The sequence below is a fragment of the Numida meleagris genome, chromosome 12, assembly GCF_002078875.1.
Source record: "Numida meleagris isolate 19003 breed g44 Domestic line chromosome 12, NumMel1.0, whole genome shotgun sequence".
NCBI lineage: Eukaryota > Metazoa > Chordata > Aves > Galliformes > Numididae > Numida > Numida meleagris.
In genome coordinates, this window is record NC_034420.1 from 14,784,970 (window position 1) to 14,794,010 (window position 9,041).

Genomic DNA, 9,041 nt, shown 5'->3' on the forward strand with positions numbered 1-9,041 from the left:
ATTTTGGGACCTTGTTAATCAGGAGCACTACAAAAGTCCCCTGGTGAAGCATGGAATAAAGGTGCACCACTAGCTGGGCTGGATGCCTGCTTGTACATTTTGGCTCCATAAGCTGTGAAAGAAGAGAAACCCCACAAACACTGACACCTCTGCATGGTCCCCTCCTTTCATCCCAACACAGGACCTGGTGCTCAGTGCACAACTACACAAGAGCTGCTCACCTCTGCTGCCTGGATGCCCAGGGAAAGCAATGTGCTGCAGCACAGGGCCAGACCTCCTGCTGAGCTGCAGCAAAGTGAAGCTACAACTGTTAAAACAACAAAATAATCTTTTTTAAAAGAAGAAAGTAACACATAAAAACTCCAAGCCCAGCCTAGGCCAGCACTAGGAGCTTGCAGGTTTGCCCAGTGGCTATTTATAGCTGCTGCAGTGCTAGCTAATTACCCGGCTGCAATTAGTGCCTGATCCACACCTTTCCTCCAATTGCTGGGGGAGCAGCAGTAGCTGCTGCTTGCTGTGATACATTCCCACCAGCAAGGAGAGCTGTGCTTTGTTACCTGAGGAAGGCAGACCTGTAGGAGGGACTTCACCCAGAGCAGCAGCTGGTGACCTGGTAATATTTGGGCAGACAGTGCCACCAAAAGGAAGTATGACAAACTAAAAAAAAAAAGTCTTTTTTGGAGCTTTCCGAGCTGTTGCCATGACAACCTCCCTCCCCAGCTCCTCACTTTGTTCCCCATCAGCTCTTCAGACACTGGGGTGCATTGCATCCATCTCCATCACAGCCCCAAAGCACTGGGGATGGGAAATTAATGGTTTGGGCCATTCCACTGCAAAGTCTCCTTTTAGCTCAGCAGATAAGGGGTTTTCAGCCCACACCACTCAATCTTTTAAAAGCCCTTGGGTGCTAAGTCCCAAGGCAGAGAAACTGTATCCTTTGAGGGGTTTAAAAAGCACATCCCCCAAAGCAAAACTTTGCTCCTTGTGCATCTATTAAGGGGAATATCATCTCAGTTTTCTTTAGAGCAGGCATTGCCGAGGGGAAATGAAAAATATCAGGGAGCTTTAGGGATCCAGACAAACTCAGCCAATTTTAGGTGACTTCGCTGCTGGGTGCAGCTCTCCAGCCCAGGGGACCAAAAGATCATCACACGTGGCCCTTCTCTGGTGGGGACAAGCAGGAGATGGACCTCCCTGCTGATGCGCTGACAGCACAGCTGCCACTTTCTCTGAACTAGAAGCAAAAAGAGGGGTTTCCTTATGTAGGAGAAAGTGGGTTCGGTATTTTCTTGGTGCTGGGTTATCGGGCTCGGGGGCTGCAGGGGGAGCTCCTCCGCTGCGCTCCGTGCAGCGCGGCCCGGCAGGAGGCAGGAACGAGCGCTACGCTCCTTTGCTGTAATTCAAACCTTCATCTGCTTCTACAGGCACATTTTTGCGCTGGCTAATGATAAAACCAGGCTGCGCTCTCCCTCGATTTTCCCTAATTCGGGAGAAAATGCCCCCAGGATGATGTGCCATCAGAAGGCTCGCAGGGAGGGTACCGGGATGGAGACATGGGCAGACCCAGGTGGTGCCCAGCACGCTGACCTCTCCGGCTGACAGTGCCCCGGATGCTTTCACAGCACTCACTGAGATCATTTTTCCATGAGAGCTTTCAAATCCATTTCATTTCAGCATTAAACACACATGCCTTGCTCATCATCAACCACGCGATGGTTTAAAAAGCTGTTTTCTTCCCTTACAAATCCTGCCACGGTTTTATTCCTGGATGCTCTTGGGTCTCCTCTCATGCTGCCACCCGGCGGTGATGCAGACCACCCTTAGGTCTGTGATTCTCAGCTCTCACCTCGCCGCACGTGTGATTATTTTCCACTCAGTGGGTACACCAGGTGCCAGCTAGCAGATGCTGCTGACAGACTGGTTGGAAAGGGCCAAAGGTGGCAAATGCCCTTTCCAGTCTGGATTGTGACATTGATATATATGAACACAAACACCACGATCCTTCTCAGGGTGTTTTTGGTTGGTCGGTATTATTTTGGTCTGTGTTATTTTCTTTTCATATTAATTTCAGCATCATTTCTGTGGCTTTCTGCCTGTTCCTATCAGGAAGAGTAATGTCAGAGAATCAGAGAGTCATTACGGTTGGAAAAGACCACTAAGTTCATCTGGTCCGAGGAGTAAGCCCAAAGCTGGCTGAACTTTCTGGCTGCTACTACGTGAGCACTGGGGCAAGAATGGGCAGTGGTGAGTGAGGACCCTCCCAGAGGCAGGGTGGGCTGCACAGGGAGGAGGCAAGTTCCCATTTCCATCCTCAGCACTGCTCGGATAGGGCACGCAGTCCCTGCTGTTCCAATGGCAAAGGCATCTGGATTGCAAAAAGGCAGAAAAGAGAAGCAAGAATGAGAAAAAGGCTCCCAGTGACTTGAACAAAACACGGGATGACCACTTCCCAAACTGCCCCAGGATCATCCCACTACATCTGCTGTTGCTGCTTAATGGAAAAATGGTGAAAGAGATGCAAATCATTTCAAAAAGGAGGCGTACAGAACTGCTGTGCATACAAGCAAACAGAAACCTGTCAGCTTGTTTTATTGCCCACTAACTGCTGCTACTGCACTGTGCTCTCCAGCCCTTGCAACCCAGACCTGGGAGCTGCACCTGGAGGTTCTGTGTCCGGCCATGCTCTGATCTCGGCCCCATCCCTCCTCAAGTCCCATCAGTGGGGCTGTCCCAGCCATGCAGCACCAGAGAGCCCAAAGGGAACGAACTTCAGCTGCAATTAACACAGCAGCTGCACTCAGTGCAATCAGTGCCAGCAGCGCTGGTGTTGGTGGCACCCCAGCTGCTCCTTTCCCTCATAGACCCATTGCCAGGCTCCCTGCTGCCATCTCTCCTCTTTGTTTTATGGGCTTTCCTGTTTTATTAAACTTCAGAGTTCCTTGATAAGCTGCGTCATCCTGATTTCTGTCCCTCCTTTTCCCTGTGGGACAGCAGCAGCAATATTTGAACAGGCAAAAAAAAAAAAAAAGCCCATCAGCATTTGCTTGCTGGTGACTCAGGAGTGCTGTGGTTTCCCTTCAGCTCCTCTGGAGTTTTCAGTAGTTCCTTCTCCTGTCCATTTTCCGTGATAACTGAGTATGAGAAACATCTGCACCCCATTAGGAGCAGCTTTGGGTACATAAAACCGAATACAAAGGGTAAAAAAATGTTTGATGGCCGAGTCACGCTCTCATCCAGGAAGCAATCTGGCAATCAGCACAGGGTCCCTGGAGCATCCAAGCTGGAAAACAGGCTTGACTCTCATTTCTAGAGCTTCAGTGAAGCTACTTACGCTGTTAAAAGCCTAAAGCTGCCATGAATCATACCTAGAGCATGAGGGACCCAGTGTCTACTGTGTCACTTAGTGGTGTAGGCTTCCTTTTTGGTAAAAATTGCCCAGTAAAGTGCTGTCACAGTGCCAACACCCAGAGACAGGGGCTGTTACCCACTTACTGTCTGCTACCTCAATCCCGTTCACTCCTCATTTGCTCAGAAGCTGGAACTGAGTGCTTGAAATCTGACAGCAAGAAGCTTCAGGTGGACGTGATTCAGGTAAACTGGAGCTCTTTGGTTATCCACTCATCAGACAGCAGTGAATCGTGGTTAACCGGGATCCTTCTGTGGGATATGTCCTGTCAGGCTCCAGTCCCACATTCCTGCATGGCCACACAGGCACACCTTCGCAATATTTTCTCAGAGGCTGAATGCACAAGGGATGCTCAGGCTGCTCAGTGTAAGCCACGGCCATCAGGGACATCAAGAGGACAAGATGCAACCCAAAAGTGAGCTCCAGTTGCTGCTGCAGGAACCGCTGCCCTTCCCAGCAATGTGTTCAGCAGCTTCAGGCTTCCTGTGCCATCCCAGCACTCCAAAATGAGTAGCCAGGGCTTTGATGGATAACTAGAAATAAATTAAGACAGTCGTAGACCAGAGCCAAATGCCTTGCTACATTGCATAGACAGAGGATCATGGCTTGGGAAGTACGGGGATTAATTTGTTTTCATAGTGTAATTACCAATTAAACATTTGGCTAATGATTCTGTATGAATTAGTTACAAACGGGCTTCAGCCCAATTATAAGGACTCAAAGAGATCATTTAATTAAATGTTTATTCTTCCAAAAGTGCTGCAGAAGACTTAGCAGCTGAACACATATATCCAACTGGAAAACAGCACGCGTTTGACATCACTGGCTGCTAAAGAAGCCTTAAATGACACCCTGTTGTAATTAGCAACTCAGTGCTGTACCCTTCACTGAGCTTGACCCCTGTGTTCGTGCCAGTGGTTGCAGCATGCAACCATTCTTCTACATTAGACCTTCTTCTCCTGAAAATACTGGTATTGTGTTGCTATTATTTATTTCATCAGACGAGCGGGCTTAAAATAAGCACTGCTCTCCAGGCTGACGCGTGGCAGCATTAACAATGAGTTGAAAATAAAATTGCCCTTAATGTGCTGCTTAGAAGAACGTCCTCCAAGTCACTGCATGTATACCAGCTGCATGCAGCAGCCTAATGCTTCGCAGTTCCAGCTCCCCCATGGGGGTACATCTGCCAGATGTAAATATTAATGAAAGCAAACTGTGACAGAAAGATTTAAGATTCATTAAGCACTGTTATTACCCAGCTTCAGGTGCTAATGGGGCAGCTGCTTGGCGTGGGATGCTGTCACTCGCGCACATCGGTAAGGATGCTGTAAGGAAGCGAGGTCTTCAGGAAGCAATGAGCACACTGCTGCCCAATGGGGAGGGCTTAGGGAGCCAACCCAACACAGCGACCAAGCGCTGAGTCCCCAGAAGGATGCATGGGATGGGGAGGAGCTGGGGCAAAGCTTCACAACCTTGCATACTCATTCCGTGCATTGCCAGCTCCATTCCCTGGTGCTTTCCCCTTTCCCCCAGACCTGCACGCATCCCACACACTGATGGTCCCAAGGCTATGGGGACAACACGGTCAGAGGAACCAGGAAAAGCTGCAGCTCTCGTGCTCCTGGGTGAGACGGGAGAGTTCACAGACTTTCCCATCCGACACATTGTTCAAACGCTCTGCAGCTGTCAGAGCACTATTGTTCAGGTTCATACTGCACTGGAGTTTGGGGTGCATTTTTTTCTTTTTCTTTTTTGATGTCTCAACCATTGCACAGCTTCAGAGAGGGAAAGAGGGAACACAGCTCCGCACCAATGGGTGCCTCCCAGCCAGGTCGATGTCTGTTCCCCCAGCCCGGCCTCAACTCCTCGCCCTCCACCACACTCCCTCTGCTTTGACACAGTGCCCGCTGCCCTCACCCCTTGCTCCAGCTGGAACTCCCATTTTAGCTGCTTGCATTTCACTGCATCACTTAATACTAGCCTACGAGGAACAGGTTTGCACCTTGGTCCAATAGCAAAACGAGGTTTGTTCATCCCCCCAGATGTCTGCATCCTTTTTTCCCCCCCCAGCCTGCACGCTGCTGTGCTCCATGCAATAGCAGTTGTGCGAAAATGCCACGGATGTGCCCAGAAAAGCAGCACTGGAAGCACAGCCATTCCCTGCACTGCCCAACACAACTTCTCCAACATCAGCTTGGAGGAGCCCCCCACACCAGGTGATCCTCTCCTAAGGCTGTCCTGGGGAATTCACGTCTCTATTTAAATTTAGTAGCAGGACCTTGCCCAAGGACACCAGCCTTGATAAAACACTGCTAACTAAAATACGCAGCTCATGCTTTTTCTTTTTTTCCCATATGTGAGACCACAATGGCTGCTGCAGAAGCCAAAATAAAGACTGCTAACTAACTAACTGGTATCAGGTGCTGGCGTTGCTGCCTTCCCAACACCTGCAAACCTCATCAGCACTCATTCCTGGGAAAGGCCAAAGTGCCCCGAGCAGCCCAGGAGCCTGGAGGGAGTTAATGAGAACTGGTAGCACCGGGGTAGGGACAGGTAGATTTATGGGGGATCATGAAGGTCAGTGGGCTTATTTGTTCTCTCCTCATCTGTTCCCACCTGTGTCATTATCCAGGAAAGGATTACAGGCAGGACAGCCTGCGCCTTCATCTCAGCACAGCTTTGCTTTTCGTAGCTGGGTAATGATTGCTCAGGCCAGAGACTTCACTTGGATTCCACACACATTCGTACCAGTGAAAATAGAGAGAACATCTATCTAGATAGATGGATATCTGTCTGTTTAGGCAGATCCAGATCTGTTTTTGTGGGCACTACCACTGCCAGCACTGTGCGTGTGCTGGTGCCTACGCAGGAGGTACGTGCCCCTTTACCCTTTCAAGGTATCCTCTCATCGCTCACTGTAAATAGGCTCTGAATGGAAGCCAGCTTGTTTCGTGTCCATGAGTCACTTCCAAACCTCCCCATCGTTTTGCTGGGAAGGGCCCTGCGTAAACTCCTTTGTTTAACGCTGGGCTCTGCTCCTGATAAGTGCTCCTTGCCAAAAGCATCATCTCGAACAGAGCTCAAAGTAGTTAAGTCATATATGCCGACATAACCAAGGTTTCAGAGAGGGAAGACAGCTCAGCTAGCCACAGCCATTGGGGCAGGAGGCACTACACATACACCTGGATGTTGGTGAGATCATTTTCTCCCTAAAACAGCATCTGGTGTGGTTCAGGTTTATAGGGAGTGAACATTTCAGCTGCTGCTTTGCACCAGGTGGGGAAAGTGGGAGCCCAGGCCCAAGCTTGCTAAGGCTGAGAGAGTGTTCTCACAGATTTTAGGATGCTTTGGGTCAAGAAATTAAGGCCCAAAGTGCTTTACTAGAGAAGGAACCTTTTAGCTGATTTCAGAGAAATTCCACACCCTGCAATATCTGTGCGAACCTTTCCACTGACTTTGAAGTCAGCTTTTCCCTAAGGGCATGCGGATTAACAAACATTGTGACTAAGTCCTATTTCCTCCTTTCCAAATGAAATCTAACATCAGCGATTGAGAAAGAAGAACCTGCATTGTAATAAATCCCCAAAGTTACGGTCATCACCGCTTTTGTTATGAAAGCGCATCTTTGGCTGCGGTTTGTTTGTTTTGCTTCATGAATTAACTTTGTGTATTCACGAGATTAAAAGCTTAAATGGGATCAATGAAGACTACACAGCATGCATTAAAGTAATTGCGGATTGTTTTTGCAGACTCCAGAAGACCAGCAATATCGAAGTGCTAGGGGTTTAGAGCAATAATTATGAATTTTTCAAATAAAGAGATGAAAGGAAATACGGTGTCGGTGTGCTCGGCTGAACCCAATGGTTGGCCGTTTCCAGCGCACTGGGACCTCTCTTGGGGCAAAGGTACACGATGTCTTCTTGAAGGCAGCAATCCGATCCGCCGATCACTTTGAGAAAAATCATTTGCTGTCCGTGTACAGGATGTTAGCTATGTGGAAAAGTAATAAAGCAGCGTAAGCCTTAGAGAGAATCACAGAAACGTCCAACGTTGCCTCCCATCCTTTCTACCTCGGAGCAAAGCTGTATGGAAAATATATTAAAAACATGAGTTCAGCTCCACTTTCCAGATGGCATCGTATGATATGATATTTGCTGGCATTTGCTTAAAACTAGACTTTTCTGATCCAGAAGGGTAAAGCTTGTAATATTCTCATCTTCCAAATCCTTGATTTCAGATGTTTGTCGTTCCCATAAATTATCAAGTACAGCCGATAGAAAGCAGTTATTTTCTACGTAATGGAAGTAAGAGAGATTTGTGGATTTGGTATTACATAGTGTGAGCTATTTTAATATGCTGAATGTATAGAAATGCTGAATTTAATATTCTCAGACTAAATCACACCCAATTTCAAGGCAGAATTCCTTCCCTTCTCTGCTGTGTTGAATTCAGAAAACCCCAAATATATGGCATGACCTCCTTTCAACGCACCCAACGCATAAACCTTTGTGTTTGAAGCCTCTTCCATACAGCCTGACTTGGTTCTTATTAATTGGGAAGGTGGTGGCTGAAGAGGACCAGTGACAGGATGGGACAATGCTGTGGTGTGCACCAGGCAGGGGCTATGGATGGGGAAGCCACACTGGCTGCCCTACCTGTGTTCCCATTTCCAACCCAGCCAGCTGCGTGTGGACACTGGGATGAGTTGGCACCAACTCAACCATAGAGATCCATTTGAGATTACTGCTACCGACATGTAATCGTTACAGAAGCACTCACAGACACACTAAATAGTTGGAGTAAATAGGTCTGCTTTGAAGAGAAATTGTCTGCACACGTAGCAGGAAGGGGAAAAAGACGTGTTTCATCAACTTGTGTGGTGTCTCAAAGAGGTGACATAGTTGGCAGCAAGGAGAGCGTGTTGCAACATTTCTCAATTGCAAAGAAAACACTGAGCTGAGCTTTTCTGGACAGATCCTCATCTGGTGTAAATCAGTGAAGCTTCACCAACGTCAAGTTGCTCCTGGATGCTGTTGTCAGGTCTTCCAGAGTTGACGCTATAGAAGCCCATAGTCGCACATATTAAAGTAATCAGGAACATTTTCATTACTGACTGTGCAAGTGAAATGAAGACAGACATAATGGAAATGTGTTCAAAAAATTTTACTGACAAAGGTTTTAAATAAAAATGCTTTTTTTCTCTTGTGTATGACTGTTGTCTAACAGATGCCATTAATACAATGGAAGGATTGTAGTGGAGGGGAGAGGAAATGTATTTCCCAATTCCTACTGGAAATTATGTCTCCACTTAATTCCTCCAAGCAGCTTAGATTCAAATAATTCTTATTTCTTCCCGTTGGCCGTTTCCCATGGCTGCACATCCCTTCTGCACTGGCACTGTCGTTTCACAGCTGTCACACATTCCCATGAACAACAGATCACCATTGGCTGTGTACAGACCATACTGGGGGAGCAGGGGGTATGGATAGAAGGTAAAAAGGACATTTTCAATTTGCAGATTATTTGCTGACTTTGTAAGTGGATTTACTATCTTTTATCTTTGTAAACATGGGAATTTTTTCTTGTTTATCTGTGTGGTCACCTCTCTCATTTGGTCTTGAGTGCAGCTGCACAA